This window comes from Mus caroli, unplaced genomic scaffold (assembly GCF_978045245.1).
Source record: "Mus caroli unplaced genomic scaffold, Mus_caroli_1 scaffold_2, whole genome shotgun sequence".
Classification (NCBI taxonomy): Eukaryota; Metazoa; Chordata; class Mammalia; order Rodentia; family Muridae; genus Mus; species Mus caroli.
This window is the reverse complement of record NW_028227257.1, coordinates 41,258,185-41,282,232: the sequence shown is the minus strand read 5'-3', so window position 1 is coordinate 41,282,232 and position 24,048 is coordinate 41,258,185. Positions and strand designations below refer to the sequence as shown.

The 24,048-nt window shown below is 39.5% G+C and overlaps 1 long non-coding RNA gene across 4 annotated transcripts in view; it reads left to right on the top strand.

The window, feature by feature from the left end:
- The first annotated feature begins 5,523 nt into the window (after positions 1-5,523).
- The window catches only part of LOC115030388 (uncharacterized), an 87,955-nt gene continuing 69,430 nt past the window's right edge, over positions 5,524-24,048 (top strand). For all 4 annotated transcript variants that reach the window (XR_003835985.2, XR_015044842.1, XR_003835983.2 and 1 more), the window contains exons 1-3: positions 5,524-5,955; positions 8,879-8,970; positions 9,429-9,519. This is a non-coding gene — a long non-coding RNA (uncharacterized LOC115030388). The remainder of the gene's footprint in view (positions 5,956-8,878; positions 8,971-9,428; positions 9,520-24,048) is intronic.

The window sequence follows — 24,048 nt, the reverse complement described above, 5'->3', positions numbered from 1 at the left end:
TGTTAATTGAGAGTTTGGCTGGGTATAGTAGCCTGGGCTGGAATTTGTGTTCTTTTAGTGTCTGTATAACATCCGTCCAGGATCTTCTGGCTTTCATAGTCTCTGGTGAAAAATCTGGTGTAATTCTGATAGGCTTGCCTTTATATGTTACTTGGCCTTTTTCTCTTACTGCTTTTAGTATTCTATCTTTATTTAGAGCATTTGTTGTTCTGATTATTATGTGTCGGGAGGTATTTCTTTTCTGGTCCAGTCTATTTGGAGTTCTGTAGGCTTCTTGTATGTTCATGGGCATCTCTTTCTTTAGATTTGGGAAGTTTTCTTCTATAATTTTGTTGAAGATGTTTGCTGGTCCTTTGAGTTGAAAATCTTCATTCTCATCCACTCCTATTATCCGTAGGTTTGGTCTTCTCATTGTGTCCTGTATTTCTTGGATGTTTTGAGTTAGGATCTTTTTGCATTTTACATTTTCCTTGATTGTTGTGCCGATGTTCTCTATGGAATCTTCTGCACCTGAGATTCTCTCTTCCATCTCTTGTATTCTGTTGCTGATGCTGGTATCTATGGTTCCAGATTTCTTTCCTAGGGTTTCTATCTCCAGTGTTGCCTCATTTTGGGTTTTCTTTATTGTGTCTACTTCCCTTTTTAGGTCTAGTATGGTTTTGTTCATTTCCATCATCTGTTTGGATGTGTTTTCCTGTTTTTCATTAAGGACTTCTACCTGTTTGATTAAGTTATCCTGTTTTTCTTTAAGGATTTGTAACTCTTTAGCAGTGTTCTCCTGTAATTCTTTAAGGGATTTTTGTGCTTCCTCTTTAATGTCTTCTACCTGTTTAGCAGTGTTCTCCTGTATTTCTTTAAGTGTGTTATTAAAGTCCTTCTTGAAGTCCTCTACCATCATCAGGAGATATGCTTTTAGATCCGTGTCTAGCTTTTCCGGTGTGTTGGGGTGCCCTGGACTGGGCGAAGTGGGAGTGCTGGGTTCTGATGATGGTGAGTGGTCTTGGTTTCTGTTAGTAAGATTATTACGTTTACCTTTCACCATCTGGTAATCTCTGGGGTTAGTTGTTATCGTTGTCACTGTTTAAAGATTGGAGCAGAAGCTGTGTTCCACTCACCAGCAGTCTCAAAATCCTGTGGCGGGGGTCGTGGGTAGCTGGTGGGTGTCAGCCGACCCTGCGCTCTAGCTACCCAGGTGCTGTTCCGGCCGGATGAGGCCTGTGGCCCTACTCAGGCCGGTTTCTGCTTCCCTAACTAATGCAGTCTCAGGTCCCGTGCGCAATTGGATTGGAGCAGAAGCTGTGTTCCACTCACCAGAAGTCTTAAGATCCTGTGGCAGGTGTTGTGGGTAGCTGGCGAGTGTCAGCCGACCCTGTGTCCTAGCTACCCCGGTGCTTTTCTGACCGGAAGAGGCTTGTGGCCCTATGTAGGCTGGATTTCTCTCTCCCCAACCAGAGCAGTCTCAGGTCCCGCGTGATTGGACTGGAGCAGAAGCTGTGTTCCACTCACCAGCAGTCTCAAAATCCTGTGGTGGGGGTCGTGGGTAGCTGGTGGGTGTCAGCCGATCCTGCGCTCTAGCTACCCCGGTGCTGTTCCGGCTGGATCACTCCTCCATTTCTGAGTGCAAATTTGGACAATCACTTTGAACATCAATTTCGTCATTTCTCTGAAAATGTGGGTGAGTTCTGACTCAAGACCCAGCTCTATCACTCCTAGGAATATAGCCAAAAATGGCTCCATCACCCTCCCTTATAGTGAGTGATTTTCTCCCCTCTAAATGATGGTTTAATTCTCATTTAGGGCCAGGTAAATATGTAACTATTGCACTTAGAACATTTGTTACACCATTTCCCTGGCTGATGCCATCTTTACCTCCTTCCTTTCATCATATTGATTGTGTGTGCTGTGGGTTCTTTCAGGCTGGATGCTTCAAGTGTACACTGTTCAGTTGTCCCTTTAAAGACAGGGCAATGAGCAGACCTTGCTCACTTCTATCATCATGTACAGACAGTTAAATATGTTCTGGGGGTCATTGTCACTTACACATTGGAAGTTACTTTTTTTGTGGACACTGAGTGCGCAAGCCACCATCCATTTAGCTTTGCAGTCACTTTTCAGTCTGAGTAGACTGTTTTCCCACAGGCACAATTTATTTTGTTATCAACTAGAACATCTATTTCCTCACAAGTATTACTTCTTCATGAAAGTATCATGCAACATTAATAATAAATGTTGGCTAGTACTCACTTTGTAGTGGAAAGTAAATGAGTGCCAGAGGAGAGTTTTCCCCACACATAGAGGGTGTGACTCAATTTGGTGTGTTATGAAAATTCATGAGGTGAAAAATTTCCACTAGATGTTTACTTAAGAGAGATATGTGGTGGGTAATTTCTAGCAAATGAAAAAGAATGTTGTTTTATGGGCCTTGAAAATGGGCAAAGAAATTAAGTAAGAGGGCTGAAATTAAACCTCACTACTTTAAAGGCAAAAGACAACATAGCAGAGCAGAAAAGTTCTTGGTCCATAAGTGAGGCATGGTTTTTTTCTCTGAGCTGTGCATAGGAGAAGACATTAGCCCTCCCCAAACTCAGTCTTCTTTAGGAACAAAGAAAAAAATCCATACGAAATCAGAGCTTGCGAAATATCCTGTGAAATGTCTTACTAGTATGGACTAGAATCTTGGCTGCCCGAGTGTTGGCTCAGTGGTCTCATTCCATCTAAATTGTGGAGTGTCCACTCTGGTTGAGAGCTTGTCTAGCCTCCCACAGGTTGGTCTTGAGTCAGTCAGGTTGCTGCCTAATAGTCAGAAAAAGAAGGCAACATTGGGCTGAGGAAGATAGCTCAGTCTCAAGAGTGTTTGCATGCAACCCCAAGGATATGAGTTTGATCAAAGAACTCATGCTTAAAAAGCCAAGCATGGTTGTAAACATGTGTAATAACAGCATTGGAGGAATAGAATCACATGGGTCTCTGGGAATCACTGTCAGCTAACCTAGTCTACTAGCTGAGTTGGCCACTAAAATGATGTGCCTCAAAATCAAGATGGATAATACAAGAAAAAACACTCAATGTTAATTTCAGGCCTCCATGTGAGCTGATATATATGTGAGCACACACACACACACACACACACACTCCCAGCCCCATTTAAGTCTACCCAACACATTAAATATATTCACACACACACACACACACACACACACACACACACACACACACACGAGAGAGAGAGAGAGAGAGAGAGAGAGAGAGAGAGAGAGAGAGAGAGAGAGAAAGGGACAGAGAGACAGAGAAAGAGACAAAGAGAGAGAGATAGAGAGACACAGACAGAGAGACAGAGATACAGAGAAAGACAGAGACTGAGAGAGACAAACAGAGAAGCTGAAAATTAACATGTTTTTATAGGATAGTGTTCTAGTTTCATTTCTCTTGCTGTGATAAAACACTCTGATCAAAAACATTTGTGGGAGGGCAGTTTATTTGACTCACAATTCCAGGTTACACTACAAGACTGAGAGGAAGTTAAGAACTTAAGCAGTTAGTCATATCATATATACTGTAAAGCTGAAAGAAAAAAAAGTGTACTCTTGTTGTCTGCTTGTTTACTCAGCTACTGTTTCCCTCTTCTACCCTTCAGAGTGTAGCCTCAGCCTCAGGAATGGTGCCGCCTGCAGTGGGATGTGTCAGTTAACTCTCAAGACAGTTCCGTAAAGACATGCTTGCACACAGTCCAATTCCATCTACATAATCCCTCAATTGAGACCCCTTTCCCAGGTTATTCTACCTTGTACTAAAGTAATGTTTAAAATGAACCATCACAGGCTTTTCAGGAGGTTCCACCTTGACTCAGGTGGGAGGACCCAGTTGGTGAGTTCTGATTGTGCTGCCTAGCGAGAGGCTTAGTACCCATCAGGGAATGGGTAGAGTTGGCTTATAATGACTGTGTGCCAAATTTAGGCAGGGCTGTACATCTTGCTATATTTTCGTTTAATGATGACTTTTGGTCTTCTCCATTTTCTTTTCCTTCTTAAGGAAGGGTTTTGCTGTGAATCCTATCCTCAGCTGACCTTGAACCCCTGGTCCTTTTGCTGCAGCCTCAGGATTACTGATGTGCACTACCAGGTTTGCCTTTCCTTCTTTTTCAAACTTCACTTACTTTAATCTTTATAATATTCCTTTCCATGAAATACTGACTTCGAATTCTCTTCTTCCTATTTGTAATAACACATTTCTCAATCTTTCATCTTCCAACCCGAGTAACCACTCATGCACTACATTTGAATCCTACTTCTTCTTTTTTTTTAAATTTAATTTTATTTGTAATTTATTTTTTACACTTCATATTCCATTCCCCACCCTCATCCATCCTCTGACTGTTCCACATCCCACACCTTCTCCCCACCCAGTCTCCACGAGGATGCCCCCACCTCCCACCCCATCTGACCTCTAAACTCCCTGAGGCATCCAGTCTCTTGATGGTTAGGTGCATCATTTCTGAATGAACACAGACCCTGCAGTTCTCTACTATATGTGTGTTGGGGGCCTCATACCCGTTCGTGTATGCTGTCTGTTTTGTGGCCCAGTGTTTAAAGTTCCCAGGGGTCCAGATTAATTAAGACTGCTCGTCCTCTTATAGAATCACCCTTCTCCTCAGTTTCTTTCAGGCTTCCCTAATTCAGCAACAGGGGTCAGCTGCTTCTGTCCATTGGGTGCAAATATCTATATCTGTCTCTTTAAACTGCTTGTTGGGTCTTTTGGAGGGCAGTTATTATAGATCCTTTTTTGTGAGTGCTTCATAGCCTCAGTCATAGTGTCAGGACTTGGGATCTTCCCTTGAGCTGGATCTCACTTTGGGCCTGTCGCTGGACCTTTTTTTCATCAGGTTCCTCTCCATTTCCATCCCTGTAATTCTTTCAGACAGAAGCAATTATGGGTCAGAGATGTGACTGTGGGATGGCAACCCCACCCTGAATCTTACTTCTTAGGGATAAAACTCCTTAAGGAACATGCATGGCCTTGTATCTTGGCTCTCTGAGACATTCTGTACTCCACTCACTGTAAGGGAATTCAGGATTTGCTGTAGAGTTAAGGCCCTCCAGAGATAATCCCCATATGTCAAAGGTCAAGGACTGGCAGCATAGATCTGGGTATTGTCTTCAAAGTCAACATTGCAATTGAGTTCCACTTGCCCAAACTGGGGACCTACTATTCAGGGTTACCTATCATGAACAATTTATAACTTATTTTATGTGAACAATTTCCCCTTCCTTATATTAATCTTTCTGTCTAATCCTGTGTGCTTCTTGGTATCACACCTTAGATTACTGCCTGTACTCACCTCTGCTTCTGAGCAACATAAGGAAACTTAAAGAATTGTGTGCTGAAATGCTTAGAAAAATAGAATGCCCAGAATTCAGTTATGTATATTATAGGGACAAAAGAATATAGGCTAAATAATAAAAATGAGAAGAGAAAATACCCTATATAAATATGTTTCTTCTTTTGTTTGCTTGTCTACAGTATGAGGCCACCCTGTCATACTGAGCTTTCTACTCATGAAGAACAGTTTGTTGATACTCTATACCTGGCTGATACCATGATAGACGTCTTGATCACCAACACATCTCTTTTTTGTTCTGGCTGGAACACTCATCTCCCATCCACAATGCTCAGTACTGCAGCACCCTCAGATTCTAGAGAAGTAACCTCTGCTAAGACAGCTTAGGTTGTGCCTACATTCTAGATGCAGACAATGACTGGTGTCACAGTGATACCATCTCTTGGTCCCCTTCATTTAACTGGAGCTCCATGGGGGGACTTTAACACTGTGTGTACAGCTTCAGTATGAAACCAGACTCCAGTTGACACCATATCACTTCATCCCACACTGCTCAGCTCTTTTACGACCAACCATGTTTCCCTCTTTCTGTTGCTGAAAGCCCATTTTCAGTTTCTAAGGTAAGTCAGAATCCCTTTCTCAAGTTCTGCTTAGAAATTTCAGAGAGCTCCTGGCACTTAATATGATGCCTCGAGCTGCACCTTTCAAGATTTTTAGGCAGCCTCCTGCTGTATTTGTCACACAATATGACAGTTCATATGTTTAAGAAATTGCAGGAAAGTTACCTATATGCAACAATATGCAACCTGTTGCTCATTATCTTAATTTATATTTTTACATATTAAAAAAGCTGAGAAGAGTGTTTGAAAACCTTTTGTAGAAAATACCAGAGAAAGTGTAGACATTGTTCAATACCTAAAATAAAGCAGCTGTAAAACTTCTCTAGACAACATCAATTCACTTTCCATGGCAAGGCTAAACATGCCTTTCCTGTTTCTTGCCATAAAAATTACACTGAACCGTTATGTACAATGGTACTTAATATAGCTGAGTTAATCATTTACAGGAGGCTACTTTGCGGCTAGAATATTTTAGCTGCCCTGTTGCTTTTGCAATGAAGAGAAGAGAGTAGCAAGAAATACCAAGAACAACCTCTGAGAGTCCCTGAGGCCCTGCTTAATGGAGTGTATACAATCAAATTTCAGTAAGCTGTAGCTAGATTATCCATGTCAGGGCTTCCCAGTTTGCAATGTGTCTGTAAATCACATGAGATTTTGCTTAGATTTATATTTTAATTTAGGAGACTGTGAAAAAGTACCCTCTCCAATGAATGATGTAATTTTCATTTGCATAGTTCACAGTTCATAGGATCCATGTAATGAGGTCTTATATGTGTAGTGTTTGTTTGTTTGTTTTCTGTGACTGTACAGATAATATAATTGGAAGATGAAATTGGAATTTTACCATGGAGGTTATTCATGAATGCAACCGGCATCAAAATACACTCCTGGTTTGTAATGATAAACTGTAATTCCAAGGACATTGAAAGGTAGTATGTAGGATCTGAAATAGGACAAGTGATATTTTTGCTCAATTAATTTTCTAGGTCAGATTAAACAGGAACTAAATATACACCTTTACCTAGTTTTCAGAAAGAGTATTAACTTTATAATAATAATAATAAAAGATATCAAGGCCATAAATAGTCTAACAAATACCAAAAATAATAAGTTCACCATAGCTTGCATGACTTATAAAGTTAGCTCTCTCAAAACAAACCCTTTATTGTTAGCCTCTGCAAGAGATCATCAATTTCTAGTCTCTGTTTTGAACACAAAACACTTGAATTATTTTCCTATGCCACTACAGCCATGTTTGGAACAACTTATGTGCTATAGTGAAATGGTTATACAGAATAATCATAAAGGTAGACTATGACACACAGATCATATTGTTTCATGGCATGAGAATGCTGAGAAGCAAATAAAAATACATTTTAAATCTTTCTAATTTCCCCCTTTGATATTTTATATGTTTATAGTATATCAAAATATTGTAGAAGATGGATGTCAGCAAAAAATGGCAGAGCAAGGACATCTGAAAATTCTCTCCTTCGTAAAGCTATAAGGAATCTATCAAAAATAGTATCAACACTTAAAGACTTATGGAAATTAATCAAAGCCTTACACTTATATGCAAAACTTTTAATCAGTATCAGAGGATGGATCTCAGGAAAGCCATCAATGGACACAGGACACTTCTCTAGTGCTGTTATTCTGTCCCCTGTTCTGTTTTGTGCTAGCCTGGAAAGCATCCAGCCTGTAATCATGGTTGAAAACAGCAGCCTTGCAGGAGCTAGTTGGGGAAGGGCAGGGTATAGTCTTTCAAGCTGAAATGGACTGACACAGCATGGGCAACTTTTGTGTTGTTGTGCTAACAATACCTGACAGCAACAACTTAAGAGAATCCTCATGGTTACCAAGGGATTGAATCTATCATGTAAGGGAAAGCATGATGGAGTAGCTCATTCATGGCATCAGAAGTTTTTCTTATAACAGCAAAGCTGGAACAGGGAGTGTGGAGGGACCACATGCTGGTTATAACTTTCAAAGCTCTGAGTCCACTAGGACACAGGAGGCACAACCTCTTCAACCCAGAGTCTGCTAAAATAGAGCTGCCACCTTGAAAACGATCATTAAAACCATGAAATTGTGGAGGACATTTCAGGTTCAAATCATAAAGAACACTAACTATAAATGAATGTTAAGGGAGAAAAGTAAAGAGTATTGGGAAAAATCAACTATATAGGGCTATATAAAAGCTAATGTAAATGTATTTTGCTTTGAAGTGTTTTTCTCATGTGTAATTTTAAAAGTATTTGCATAAACCAATAATTATACAGCTGCACTGATGAACCAAGCTGTATGATGTTGTTTCTATGGTAATGACAGCACACACACACACACACACACACACACACACACACTCAACTTAACTAGAAATTTAGTTGCCTTGGAATGGAGTTTTTGGTGTATTATAAAACTTAAATACATGCTAATACAACTAGATTGCTATAAATTAAGATGTTAATTGTGATCTTATGAACAATCACTATAAAAATAACCTAAGAAATGGTAAATAAAAGGAATTAAAATAAAAAACTAGAAAAACTTAGTTGATACAAAACACATTGATGAGTAAATGAAACAAAAACACAACATATCGAAACCCAATAACAAATTGAGAGATATAAGCATTACCTATGAGTAATTATAAATATAATTGGATACAAACTCAAATTAAAGAAATAATTTAAAAATGTTTTCATTTAAGTATATACTATCCAAAAAAGAAGTTCAAAATTTCACAAATGTGTATGTGTGTGTGCATGTGTATATGTGTGTAAATTATTTCACAGAGATAGTAAGCAAAATGTCTTTATTGCATATACTATATTAACTGTGACATTGATTTTATGAGTAAATTCTGAGTCAAGTGACATTCATATAACTGACTACATGTTATTTCTGGTTGTGCTTGCAGAGCCTTTTGGAATTGTTCAGCATTTGGATTTCTGTTGATATATACTGTTAAAGGATTATACATGGTGACATATACTGTCACCATTGATATAGGTAGGCATCATGGAATCCACTGAGTGTCCCACCCTCATCTTTCTCATCATCATCACACAAACTCCAGGTTATTAGGCCTTCAAATTCAAACTTAGTTATTATACCAGCCTTTCTTATTTTCTGTAAGCTTCAATATCCTTTATTAGCTGGTTTTCACAATAAATAACATAATAACATACACATGCACGTGCATGTGTGCACACACACACACACAAGAAAGACAGACACAGAATCAGTGTCACTTCTAATTCTCTGGAGAACCCTAACTCATACACTAAAATTAAACATAAGATACTCATGGTTTGTAAATAAAATGTCTCCCATAGATTCACATGATTGAGCATTTAGGAAGCACTGGGTGTTCCTATTTGAAGAGTTATGGAACTTTCATGAGGTGGTGCATTGAGGTTATATAGCTTGGCTGCACTTCATGTTCATAGTCATTTCTGTGTTTAAAGGCAATATAACCGATCATAACCTGCATCTCCTGCCTCATGTCATATCTTTTCTGTCATGATGGATTGAATCCTCCTGGAACTGCAATAAACGGTAAGACATTTCTCCATTTAAGCTTTTCTCAGGGTATGTTGTGTCAGTAAAGGGGGGGGGGGGGGACTGACAGGATTCTAGAAAAAAACTGTTACTAAACACAGAAAATGATATTCTGTGGTGCAAATATGATTAACAAATAAAGATAGTATAATAACTGCAACACATATTCATCTAAAGGGACAGCCCCAATATCCATGAGGCACAAAGTGGGATCAATGAAGGAGGAAGCCGGCAGTTCATTAGGAGTGGTGGCAGGTATTGGTGCTCTGATTTCAGTGATAACACAACTGCAGAGAAGATCAAGGGGAATACTAAAACGACAAATAATGCTATAGGCCAATGAGCTATAACTAACATCTTTGAAAGATGACACCCAACAGAAGAAGAATAGACATATTTTTTTTTCCTGAATAGTGGACAATTCTCTGGATGCTTGCTAATTGGGTACCTGCTATGGTTTCTAAAAGAATCATGTGGAGTATTTTCTCTGACTATACTGGAATGACTCTCAAATAACACAGGGTCAAGGAATAAATCTCCAAGAAAAACACTTTGTAATACTTTGAAATAAATGAGAACAAACATATGCCCAGATGGTGTAGGATAAAAGAAAACAGATGCTTAAAGAAAACTTTATTAGAGAGGACTAAAGGCTTCCAATAAGTAGCCCAAACATCAGGAAAATAAGGAAAAAAAGTAGAAGGAAAAAAGAAAAATAATGTCTGAAGTAAGCAAAAGGAAGAAAATCATCAGAGAGAATATTAGTAATAGAGAACAGAAGAACAGTAAGAGAAAATCAAAGGCACGGAATGTCAGCACTTTGAAAGGATCAATAGTATTGACATACCTGTGCACAGGCTAACCAAGAGACAAGGTCAGAATACTGAAATTATTAAATTTGTTAATGAAGCAGTTGACATTACTGCTGCCCTACAAAAATAGTTTTAAGGGATTATAAACAAACAATGGCTTGCTAATATATGTACAGCCTTGAGGAAATAAACAGCTAGAATATATAAATTAGGAAAATGTGTGAAAAATAAATAGGAAATCTGATCTGATGCAGAATAAATTGAGTTCATAATCAAGAACTCTTTCTTCCATGACAAAACAAGATGAGATGGTTTCCCTGACAAAAATTATCAAAATGTAAAGACCAAGAATATGTATAGACAAAATTCCACAGATTTCTTCATAAACTGAAAAAGAATGAGAAACTCTACCCAAATTACTAAAGGAGTCAAGTACTAGTGCCAACCAAACAGGTAAGAAAAAATTCTATGTATTAAAACTACTGGGGCTGAAGAAATGTTTCAACAGTTAAGAGTACTTGTTACTCTTGCAAAGGGCTGGCATTCAGTTCCTGGCATCCACATAGCAGTTCACAATCACCTGTAATTCCAGTCCTTTTGAATGTGATACAAGTTTGTGATCCCTCCCCAGTAGGCACCAAACACACATGTGATGCACATAAATACATGCAGACAAGACACTTGCATATATAAAAATGCATAAAAATAAATTGAAATTAAAAATACTCACAAACATAATCTAGCAACATATAAAATGACTTGTAGAAATAGTCAAAAAGAAGTCACAAAGAGCACAAGTGTGTGATCAGGATATTGGCTGGTGGAGGGAGTGAGCTAAGTCCTGCGTGAGTGTGAATTGTTGACATGGGCTTGGCATGGCACGCTCTCCAAGGCTTTGACCCATGGAAAGTTAGAAAAGCTTTTCCTTATGCGCTCCAGAATCAAAGTTGGCAAAGTCTTCTTTTTTTCCTGCCTGAGTACCAGTGTTTGCAGATGGTTGATCAATGTGTATAAAAACCTACCAACTTTAATTCCTTCCTCTTGGACACTTACAGTCACTTAGAGAGACCTCCTATCAAAACTATCTACGCCTACCCTGTTTTGTTTCTAATAAAAAAGTTCTGTGTTCCTGGTGATAGTAGGTCTCCTCCATCATAGTGTACACTCCCACCTGACCATACCGTTTCTGTGAATGTATCTCTGTGTTTCCTTTCTTCATTTCCTCTCTACCCCTAGACAGGGTTCCAGGACCCAAGCCTCACCAGTTGGAGTATGATCAGGACATTAATAGGGTCAGAAGATTGAGCAAAGGGAATTGGAACATGGTTAGAGACATAGGAATTTCACTAAATGTAGGGATCTCCATGTTTGCCATATCTGGAGAGGGACTGGACATGGGAAGCAAGAAGACAATTTGGCTCAACATGATTGAATCCTGGTTCAAACTTCAGGATTCTGGCTCTGAGAGATTTTTTTTTAAATGCATATTTAGCACAGCACAATTTAGTGAAAACTAGTTTGGTGATGATGAACTTAATTCTGATGGACAACAAAGCACATGCAAATCCCCTTGGAAAACAAAGTAAGCTAAATATATAAGTTCATACATATATCAGATGTATGTATCAAATATGGCTACATTAAATTCTTTGTAGCGTCCATGAAGATCACTACTATAGACTGACTGAGAAGGACAGGAGGTTTATGCTAAGAGTCTGGAGAAGGATTCTGTACTGGAAAATCTCTAGCCACACAGACAGTAAAAAGATTGCCAGGCTACAAAAGGTGTCCACTCCAGCCTTCAGGCGAGATAATGCAGTTTGTGTTCCTTTCCTTGAAGGCACATCCCTGTGTGTGTGTCACACTCCAGATACCCCCCTGGTGCTTCTGTGTGCACACAAAACCTTCCTTTCCTTGTATAAGGAAATGCTTTATAACATTGATACAGTACAGTATTTGAGATTCACTTATTCTAAAAAATTCACCGTTTTCTGAAATTCACATTCAACTGGATCCTGCATGTTTTATACCTAACAACCCTAGTGCTAAAATAATTTAAATCTGCTTTCCTTTCCCAGCCCAGCTCCTGGAATGACTACGCCGAGACTAATACGATCTTTTATTTTATTAAAATGCCTAGGCCATAAGCTTTGGCTCATTCCCTGACTATGTCTACTATTTGTTAATTTTCTCTCCTTCAGTCACAGCCTGCTTCTTTCTCCACATCTTTGTCTATCTGTCTCCCTGAGTTCATCTATCTGCTAGTTTACATCTCTCTCCCTCTCCCTCCTCCTTCCCCTCCCCCTTTCCTCCTTCTCCTCCTCCTCCTCCTCCTCCTCCTCCTCTCTCTCTCTCTCTCTCTCTCTCTCTCTCTCTCTCTCTCTCTCTCTCTCATACTTCCCAGAAACTCCATTTATTCTCTGACTATTTCCCAGAATCCTCTCTCTTCCTACTGGTTTCCCACTGCCTATTTCCTGCCTCAGACTTTTCATTGACAGGTGATGCTTTTAAGAGATTCTACATTTTCCACTTTTAGTCCAATAAAAGGATCTTTATTTTACATTAATACATTATATATATGCACAATGTCTAGTCCATTGGTATTTGGTAACTTTGGAGAAATTACTCTATTACCCATTGTAAGTTGTTGAGTTACAGTTTTCTAGTTAAATCATTTTTTATCATAATTTGCATTGACCTTATAATTTTTTCTAAATCCTAACAATTTAAATTTAATTATGATAATTTCTAGTCTTCAACCCCATCAGACCTCTGAGAAGTTATAAACAGTACTTGACTATCCGAAAGTGTAGAGCAAGCTTTTTCCAAAACTATTGAAATGACAGAGGTTTCTGGCTGCATGGATAGTCATTCACAAATTTAACATTGGCACATCCATCTTCAGCCCTCTGGACCAGTATATGACAGGCTTTTTTTGTGAAGCAGGAATTATGAAGGACTTACTTATCTTGTCCTTGAAAAGCTAGGCAGTAGACTTTTCTAATTCTTGTTTGTCCAGTTTGAACAGTATTCTGTCTGCAATTGAAGCAAGGGCACTTTCTTGCACAGTGTCTAGCTTGCCACATTTGAAGCAAACTCCATATGGAGGATCTTTGATGCTTATCATCTTCATTGATATGGAGTAAGTGTGCTGCCAAGCACAGACCTGTCTCCTTGTGAAAAAAAGGGTTTTTAAATAATTAAACATCTTTAAATTCTGTCAATCTCTGAAGTTTTTGAAGACTATTTATCTATCTATAGTATATCTGAATTGTTTGTTTCTAGTTATTATCTGTTTAACTTTGAAAACAGCTGACTATAATTAACTAGATTAGTATCTAACAGGACAATACATTTGATTAACTATTAACTTGCATTTCTTATTTATCCTAAGCAGTTTGCAATAGCAGATTTCAAATTGACTAGAACTTAACACCACATTTTTAAGAATTGCATAGGTTCTGTACCTAAACAGAGTTGATACATAGCCGTACATAGTTGATTCATAGGCCTTTCTTCTTAGTGCACTTGCAGAGACCAACATTAGATAGACATAGAAGTGGATGTAGGGGGCACATGAATGAACAAGTAATCGTATAGAAGCTTAGTATGTTCCCTATGTTATTACAATTTCATTGTGTACCTTTGGAATCAGGAATCATCAGTTGTGACCACAGGAAGTCATTTGTCTTGAGCTTCCAAAAGTTCAAAGAGTTCTAATTTTGATATTTCACTCAAACCATTACATTAAGAGTTGCCAAGGATGTGCATAGGATATAGGATTAAAGGAGAATGTTTATTAAATTATTTTAAAAGTCTGTCTTTGTAACTATTGATAACTAGTTAATAACCCCTATGTTTTCTTACTTTCTATTCATCATGGATACAGTTTGTCCCAAAACCTAGTGGGTTAAAACATCATAAATGTCTCCTGTTATAATTCTAAAGATGAGAAATGATTAAATCAAAGCTTTGGCACCACACATCCCCTTTTAGGCTCTAGGGGTAAAGGCATACATTGTTGCCAACCTGCCAGAGGCCTATTTAATGAATTCTTATGGAGGTTAGACCTGGCCATGCAAATTACACTCTTCTGCTAGCTCATACTACCCGCTTTCCTGGCTAACATTCCTGACTCCATCTTGTGAGAAACACTGTGGTCATACTGGGGTGGTTCTGATAATCTAGTACAACCTCTCCAGCTAGGGATCCTTAATTTAACTATAACTACAAAGCTTCACTTATGAGAAAACTTGCATCCCAGGTTCTTCTGGCTTTTAAGATATAGATATCTTTGGGGCTATTATTCAGTCTATAATGAATACTATGTGTTAAAGAATAGTTGTCTCTGTTTTTCATTGTGCTTGTTAATTAAAAATAAGAATTTAAAATATACTATTTTCTCACTTCTTCATTTTAAAATATCTTTTGATCCCCTTTTGGCTCTAAGAGGCAGTATAATTTCTTATCTCAATAATGGAAAAATAATATAGTTTGTTAACACAAAACCAGTGGTTTGCACTCTTGGCTTCATGCTAAAGTCAGCTGGAATTCCTTAAAGTCCCAATGCCAAGGCTGAACACCAAATTAATTAAACCAGGCTCTGTAGGGACTGGATCCAGGTTTTAGTGACTTCAAAAGCTCTCCATGTAATTCTAGTGGGAATAGAAAATGGACCACCTATTATCCCCTTCTGTAACTGTGCTTTGTGGGATTTTGGGCAAAAGCCTCAGCTTTAGCAGCACCAATAAACTAGACTTGGCTGCCAGTCCCAATGTGCTAATTAAAGGGACCAGTAATGCTGAAAATCACTGATGGGAGGTTTATTCAAGGGATCCAGTGACTCCAATTCCATCTTTGGGGTGCTGACAAGAGCTTAAGCTTAAGCAGAGGTGTGTGGGGGGGGTTGGGTCAAAAGGCACAGGGTATTGTTAAAAACTGTTCTGGTCTAGATTTCCTTATTGTTCTCATTATATCAGCTCTGGTCCTGCAGGGTTATCTGGAGAAGTGCTTATTGTTTAAGGAGACAGTGGATGCCAGATCCCTTCTGCTCTGGGGTGTTTGGATACATGTCCTCATATGGGGTGATCTGTCCTGTAGACTTTTTTTCTTTTTAAAAATCCAAGGTGGTTGCAGGTTTAAGACAAGGACTTATTTCTGTACCTTCAGCAAATTCAATGAGACACACACAAAAAATGACAAAACAAAGGCAGAGGCATCCAATTTTCATTCTGTCTTTAGTTAAATATGGGCTTAAGGGAAGACTCTATGTTTTATAGCCAAAGTCATTTACTGGATCCTCTTTCATTTTTCGTACTTAAGTAATTGTGTTTTCTTCCTCTAGTCCGTTTCAGTCTTCTCTTCTTAATATTTTTCTCTGCTCCCTGTAAGTTTGCCCCATCTCTCTAGTGAAGTACATTCTTTTGTGACCTCATATTTAATTTAGTATGGCTTATCCCAGACATAGGTTGAACTAAACAGAATGCTATGCTTTAACACCAAAAGGCCAGTTAATAACTGCAAGCTCTCCACCTCCTATCCAGGTTTCTCCTCTGAAAAATAAGATCTTGGAATAAAGTTATCTATAGTCTTTTCTGAGTTGTAAGCCTCAGAATTCTAAATACAGAAAAAGATCAGAGTCCTGTGGAATTGTTGAATGCAAGTTTTGAAGAATAGATATGATTTAGTTTAAGAGCAGCTGTCTTAGTTTGCCTCTCATAGACAAAGAATCCCACCAAGGATTTGAGAACGTATGCTTTATTTAGGAGGTTAATCCTGAAAACATCAGGACAAGGATGTAAGGTGACATAAACTTCACTTCCAAGATTAGGGTCACTGTGAGCAACTGGAATTTATGTCTTGTGGATAAGTCTGGATATTGGATATGGAACATGGCTTTCAGGGTTACTCTACACTAGGCAGAAAGAACAGAAACACACAGCACTGGCTTCTTTGTGGACCACGGTTGTTAGGGAATGGTAATTCCCAAGCCTGAGGAGCTTGCTGTGTTTCAGGGATGAAATGTCTATAGCAAGAGAAGGCTGTAGGCAAAGAAGGAAATGATGACATTTGGTTCTCAGGTCAATGTGTACCACAGGGATAAAGCCAAAGGGGACAGAGCAGATGGTAATGTGGCTGCTTCATTTTTAAAACGGCATTTCTCCATACCCATTAAATGGAAGAGGGGAGGAATAAGTAAATTGATGTTTTTGAAATACATGGAGGGCCCTTGCCCCTTTTTGAGAAAAGCAGGGTGTTGAGACAATATTTTTATCCCGTAAAGTTCTTTTGGATGCTTTTAAAAAATCACATAAAATTAGCTTGGTTATCGTATACAGAAGACGCTATATCCCAGCAGAAGTCCTTGAGCCCTGCCTTTTCTAATCGTTTCACTTCCTCTTCTGCAGTGTTCCCTGAGCCTTGCTTATGGGGGTTGTGTGGTAGACATATCAGCTGGGACTGCTTACCCCACACTCAGCAGTTCTCTGAGTTTCAATGACTTGTGGATTTCTGTAATGGTTTTTCACTGATTAAAAGAAAAGAAAGTTTCTTTATTGAGGAGTAAGAGCTACACTTATCTGTGAATATAATAATAAGTGTTTAGAATAGTCACTTGGAACACCAGTTGACATGCTAACATGGAAGGATGAAGTATCACAAGGACCTGCTCCTTGACAAAGGGTGTCAGATTGTTTGTTTGTTTTTTTTCCGAGACAGGGTTTCTCTGTGTAGCCCTGGCTGTCCTGGAACTCACTCTGTAGACCAGGCTAGCTTTGAACTTAGAAATCCACTTGGCTCTGCCTCCCAAGTGCTGGTATTAAAGGCTGTGCCACCACTGCTCAGCTAGGATCTCAGATTCTTAATGCAACAATTAATTACTGTTCAAAGAGTGAAAATCAGTCTTTTCCAGGAGCAACTCCCCTAACAGGTTATCCAGATCCTAAACATACAAGCATAACAGAAACACTAAGGAGATCCAGAAGGCTATATTTACACATACATTATGTATGTACATTCATGTATACATACATACATACATACATACAACATACATACATACATACATACATATAATGCATATGAAGAAGTCACGAATTTTAAGAGCAGGGAACCATGGGAGTAGATGAAAGTAAAGAGGGGGTTAGAAATGATGTAAATATAGTATTTATGTATGGAATTCTCATAAAATTAAAACATTACAAAACAAAATTAACTTATTTGGGGACCAATTAGTTATATTTTGTTTCAGGCTATAAAGTGACAAGCTTTGTTAAATATTCATAGGTTAAGGAGATTCGCAATACTGTAAGCAGGTTAAAATAAATCTTACTTTCAGGTACTGAATAAATCATGCTGTAGGTATTAAGGGAATGAGGTATGTTAGAACCTGAAGGAAGGCTAAGTACTGGGATCTGTCTCTCCCATACCTGAGTAGGAGCCTGCACACTTACACCACGAGTGTAAGGATCTGCTTACTTCCCACCCCAGAAGTAAGGTCAGGGCAGAAAAAGACAGGGACAATTAAGAGTACTCAGGAAGGGGAAGGAGCCTGTTAGCCCGGGGATCCAGTTAGTTTAAGTCTCTTGTTGGCCGAGGGTCAAGAATTTTGATGCACCTGAAGCCTGTGTAAGAGACAATATTTCCTCCTTTGAGAGATACTGCAAATATATGGGATATAATAGCTAAGCGCAGCATGGTACCTCACACCAGAGATCCCAGACTTAGCAGGCAGAGGCAGCAGGATTGCTGTGAGTTTGAGACCAACCTGACTGGACATAGTGAGATCAAAGCCAACTTGGAATACAGAAAACAGCAACAAAAACATGCTTAAATTAGTAAGGAAACTTATTTTAGAAAAAAAAAATCCCAGTAGAGGTTCATATATATATATGGTGTGTATACGTGTGTGTCCCTGTACCTTTCTGCTAAAATCTCAGAAACAAGATTATGAATTATATTTACCTTGAAAACATACTGTGATCTTTCTGTAACCTGTGTATAGTAAGAATTCCTTTGAACATTTCTGGCCTGTTTTTCTTTTGTAGGCTAAAAAGCTATACAGCACACTTCATAAAACACATTTGAATCTCATTTATAAAAGAAAATTACTTGAATAGAATTATGTATGTCAAAAAATATGACTTAATAATGTAAAAGTAGATTTATATTATGTCTGTAGAAAAATATCACTTAAATCTCACAGATTCCTACTTGTTAAAATGCTAGAAGTCAACTATTTCCTCTTGAGAAGCCAGTTCTCACCCTTGGGTATATCCTTCTGTTTCACTCTTTGTCTTTGTTTCTCTTTAATTTTATTTTTGAGATTACACTATAATCATAATATTTCTTCCTTCATTCCCTCACCAGCAAACCCTCCCTATTTATCATGCCCCACTCTTCTTCAAATTCATGGCCTTTGTTTTCTGTCTCTAATTATTATTGCATTTTCTCTCTCTCTCTCTCTTTCTCCCCCTCCCCCTACCCCTCCCCCTCCCCTCCCCCTCCCTCCCTCTCTTTCTCTCTCTCTCTCTCTCTCTCTTCCTCTCCCTCTCCCTCTGCCAGGAACATACAGCTCGATAGGTCATAGGATCTAAGACAGAATCTATTCTGCTCTTAGTGCTCTACTGCTGTGAAGAGATGCCATGCCATGATAATTCTTTTTTTTTTTTTTTGAAGAACCAATACCGTTTATTGGGATTACATAGAAGAGTATAGGTGAAGGGTTATTTATAAGAGCAGAAATGACTCAAAGCAGTATTACCAAAGTCCACCCCAGCATGGGTGCAGCTACTGAAAACCTGGAGCACACTGTACAGCCTACTGTCAGTTCAACAGGTTGGAAAGTGTCCTTTCTAGGTAGCTCAGTTGGTCTGAGACTCTTCTAGAGCCTGCTACTGTTTTCTTTTTTAATTAGGTATTTTCCTCATTTACATTTGCAATGCTAGCCCAAAAGTCCCCCATACGTTCCCCCCCACTCCCCTACCCACCCACTCACACTTTTTGGCCCTGGCATTCCCCTGTACTGGGGCATATAAAGTTTGCAAGTCCAATGGGCCTCTCTTTCCAGTGATGGCCGACTAGGCCATCTTTTGATACATATGCAGCAAGAGTCAAGAGCTCCGGGGTACTGGTTAGTTCATAATGTTGTTTTACATATAGGGCTGCAGATCCCTTTAGCATCTTGGGTATTTTCTCTAGCTCCTCCATTGGGGACCCTGTGACCCATCCAATAGCTGACTGTGAGCATCCACTTCTGTGTTTGCTAGGCTCCAGCGTAGTCTCACAAGAGACAGCTATATGAGGGTCCTTTCAGCAAAATCTTGCTAGTGTATGCAGTAGTGTCAGCGTTTGGAGGCTGATTATGGATGTATCCCGGATATGGCAGTCTCTAGATGGTCCATCCTTTTGTCTCAGCTCCAAACTTTGTCTCTGTAACTCCTTCCATGGGTGTTTTGTTCCCAATTCTAAGAAGGGGCAAAGTGTCTACACTTTGGTCTTCGTTCTTCTTGAGTTTCATGTGTTTTGCAAATTGTAACTTATATCTTGGGTATTCTAAGTTTCTGGGCTAATATCCACTTATCAGTGAGTACATATCATTTGAGTTCTTTTGTGATTGGGTTACCTCACTCAGGATAATGACAAATGGGGCCTCATGAACTGCAAAGCTTCTGTAAGGCAAAAGACACCGTCAATAAGACAAAAAGGCCACCAACAGATTGGGAAAGGATCTTTACCTATCCTCAATCAGATAGAGGACTAATATCCAATATATATAAAGAACTCAAGAAGATGGACTCCAGAAAATCAAATAACCCCATTAAAAAATGGGGCTCAGAGCTGAACAAAGAATTCTCACCTGATGAATACCAAATGCCTGAGAAACACCTGAAAAAATGTTCAGCATCCTTAATCATCAGGGAAATGCAAATCAAAACAACCCTGAGATTCCATCTCACACCAGTCAGAATGGCTAAGATGAAAAATTCAGGTGACAGCAGATGCTGGCGAGGATGTGGAGAAAGAGGAACACTCCTCCATTGTTGGTGGGATTGCAAGTTTGTACAACTACTCTGGAAATCAGTCTGGCAGTTTCTCAGAAAATTGGACATAGTACTACCGGAGGATCCAGCAATACCTCTCTTGGGCATATGTCCATAAGATGTCCCAACCGGTAAGAAGGACACACGCTCCACTACGTTCATAGCAGCCTTATTTATAATAGCCAGAAGCTGGAAAGAACCCAGATGCCCTTCAACAGAGGAATGGATACAAAAAATGTGGTACATTTACACAATGGAGTACTACTCAGCTATTAAAAAGAATGAATTTATGAAATTCCTAGGCAAATGGTTGGGCCACGGTAATTCTTAAAAAAGAAATATTTCATTGGGGCTTGCTTACATTCAGAGTTTTAGTTCATTGTTGTCATGGCAGGAAGCATGGCAGCACACAGGTAGAGATGGTGCTGTAAAGGCAGTTGAGAGTTTTACATTCAGATTAACAGGCAGCAGGGGGAGAGAGAGAGAGACAGAGAGAGAGAGAGGGAGAGAGAGGGAGAGAGAGAGAGAGAGAGAGAGAGAGAGAGAGAGAGAGAGAGAGAGAGAGAGAGAGAGAGAGACTTGGTCTAGATTGAGCATTTGAAATTCCAAAGCTCATCCCCACTATTACACTTCCTTCAACAACCTCTTACTGCTTTCAAACAGTGCTACTCCATGGCAATCAAGCATTTGAACCCATGAGTCAATGGGGGCCACATTCCTATGCAAACCATGGCATCAGCTAGATGAAAATATTATTTAAATTACTCCTTATCACTCATTGTTATACCCATAGACTAGGTCATTTCTTAATCCTCATTAAAAAAGCGTCTTCTAGCAGGAGATGGCACTTGACATAGAAATCCACAACTTGTCAAGGTCTAGAGAATAGGAGGAATGTAAGAATGTTTAGGTAAACAGCCATAAATGAGACATGCATATTACACCTCTCCTATCTGGACTTAGAAATCAACATGGCTTCTTGAGGCATTCATGTGATAATAATGGAATGGACTTGTTTGGGACTATGTTAATCAGTGAATATCACATCTTTTGTTTAGCTTGTAAGCTACTTCAGGGAGATGGAGGTTTCTTCTCATATGAAATTTTTTCATATGGTTCAAGATATGTGACCATGTACCATAGAACATGTCTTTGTCCTCTAAGCATGTATTATTTACTGTTACTTGAGTTAATATATGGGAGGAGGTACAGAACAAGAAAACAACAAGAGGCCGTTGGTACATACATTCTAACTCTTGGGCAGATAAGAAAATTTAGCAGAACTTCAGTCCTGAGGAGCAGAGTTCAATCTCAGGACCTCCATAGTAGCTGTCCTCTGTCCTACACAAGTGCATTGTGGCATCTGTATGAGTATACACACACACACACACAACACACACAACACACACACAACACACACACAACACACACACAATGCACACACACACACAAAACACACACACAGAACACACACAATGCACACACACACAATGCACACACACACACAAAACACACACACACAGAACACACACAATGCACACACACACAATGCACATACACACACAACACACACACAACACACACACACAACATACACACACAACACACACAATGCACACACACACAACACACACACAATCCACACACACACAACACACACACAACGCACACACACAACACACACACAACACACACACACAACACACACACACAAAGCACACACACAACGCACACACACACATACACACACACACACACACACACACACACACACACACATGCGCACAATAAATAAATTTAATACAATGTTTATTAAGCCTTAGCTCTTTGGTATGAAATTGTATTGACTCTTTTTTTTTTAATCGTTAATCTTTTTTTACAGTCTATTCCTTCTCCTCCTCCTTGTCTGCCCTCACATAGTTCCTTATCCCATTGTTCCCCTCTGTCTCCAATAGGATGTACCCACCCCACACACCCCATCAGCCCTTCCCACTCCTTGGAGTCTCAAATCTCTCAAGGGTTAGGTGTTTCTTCACTCACTGAAGCCAGACCAGGCAGTCCTCTGCTGTATATGTGTTTGGGATCTCAGACCAGCTAGTGTATGCTGCCTGGTTGGTGGCTCAATGTCTGAGAGATCTTAGGGGTCCAGGTTAATTGAGATTGCTGGTCTTCCTATGGGGTCACCCTCCTCCTCAACTTCTTCCAGTCTTTCCCTAATTCAACCACTGGGGCACTTGACTCCAGTCCATTGGTTGGATGTATGTATCTGCATCTGTCTATGTCAGCTGCTTGTTAGGTCTTTTGGAGAGCAGCCATGCTAGGTCCCTGTCTGTATGCATACCATAGCATCAGTAATAGTGTCAGGCCTTGGAGCCTCCTTTTGAGCTGGGTCTCAATTTGTGCCAGTCACTGGACCTCCTTTCCCTCAGTGTCTTCTCCATTTTTTGTCTCTACAGTTCTTTTAGACAGGAACAATGCCTCCACTTGATGTCCTGTCTTTCTTCTGGAGGTGGACTCTGTAAGTTCCCTCTCCCCACTGTAGGGCATTTCATCTAAGGTCCCTCCCTTTGAGTCTAAGATTCTCTTACCTCCCAGGTCTCTGGTACATCCTAGAGGGCCCCCCTACCTCCTATCTCCTGAGGTTGCCTGCTTCCATTCATTCAGCTGGCTCTCAGGGCTTCATTCCTGTTTTTCCCCAATACCTGATCATGTTCTCCATTTCCCCTCCCCATCTCCTCTCCAACCCAGGTCCTTCCCTCCTTCAGCCTGCCATAATTGCTTTCTTCTCCCTCACCAGAGGAATTGAGGTATCCTTACTTGGGCCCTTTAGCTTGCTAGCATTCTTGAGATCTGTGGATTGTAACCTGGGTATTCCATACTTTTATGGCTAATATCCACTTATCAGTGAGTACATACCATGCATACCCATTTGGTTTTGAGTTTCCTCACTCAGGATGATATTTTCCAGTTCCATCTATTTTCTTGTAAAACTCATGATGTCCTCATTCATATGACAAGCTACTTTTTAGTTGTCAAAGATGTTTTATACATTTTGCAGAGATATGAAAAGAGAGTTAATCCTTAGACTCATTGCTGTGTGGTGGTGGTGGATTGAATGTCTCTGTAGGGATGACTGTGGGGCTCAAACAGAAAGGGATAGAGATGCTTTCTCAGAGTAACTAAGTGATTAAACACTTAAATCTTCATTACATGTTTGGTATCAAATTCCACAGAATTGGCTTCATTTTTCTACTTTGTTTCTGTATCACATTTTCCTTCTTCCACTCGCTGGAGCTCCCAGGGATCACAGTTGAAACTGTAGTCTTCGTGACCCATCAGTAAGGTCATCCCACTCAGAAAAATTTCCTTTCAACTTGGTGATCTCATCTTTTGAACTTTATCAGGTTAGGTTTTGGAGATATTATATTTCTCTTGGTTGAGACGTTATTGCTGGTGATAATTTTTAATATCTCTTCCTGGTGGGGAGAGAGTCCCTGGCAGCAAGCATCAGGACTCAACAAGACCATAAGAACATCTAAGCAACACAAACATAAAAATGCATGAGAAGTATCACTAAATCTCAACAAACTATGATGTAACATCCCTAAAGTTGTTCTAAGAGATGATATATAAACAAAGACTGACATTCCCTGGAACATTCCAATTGTGTGAAA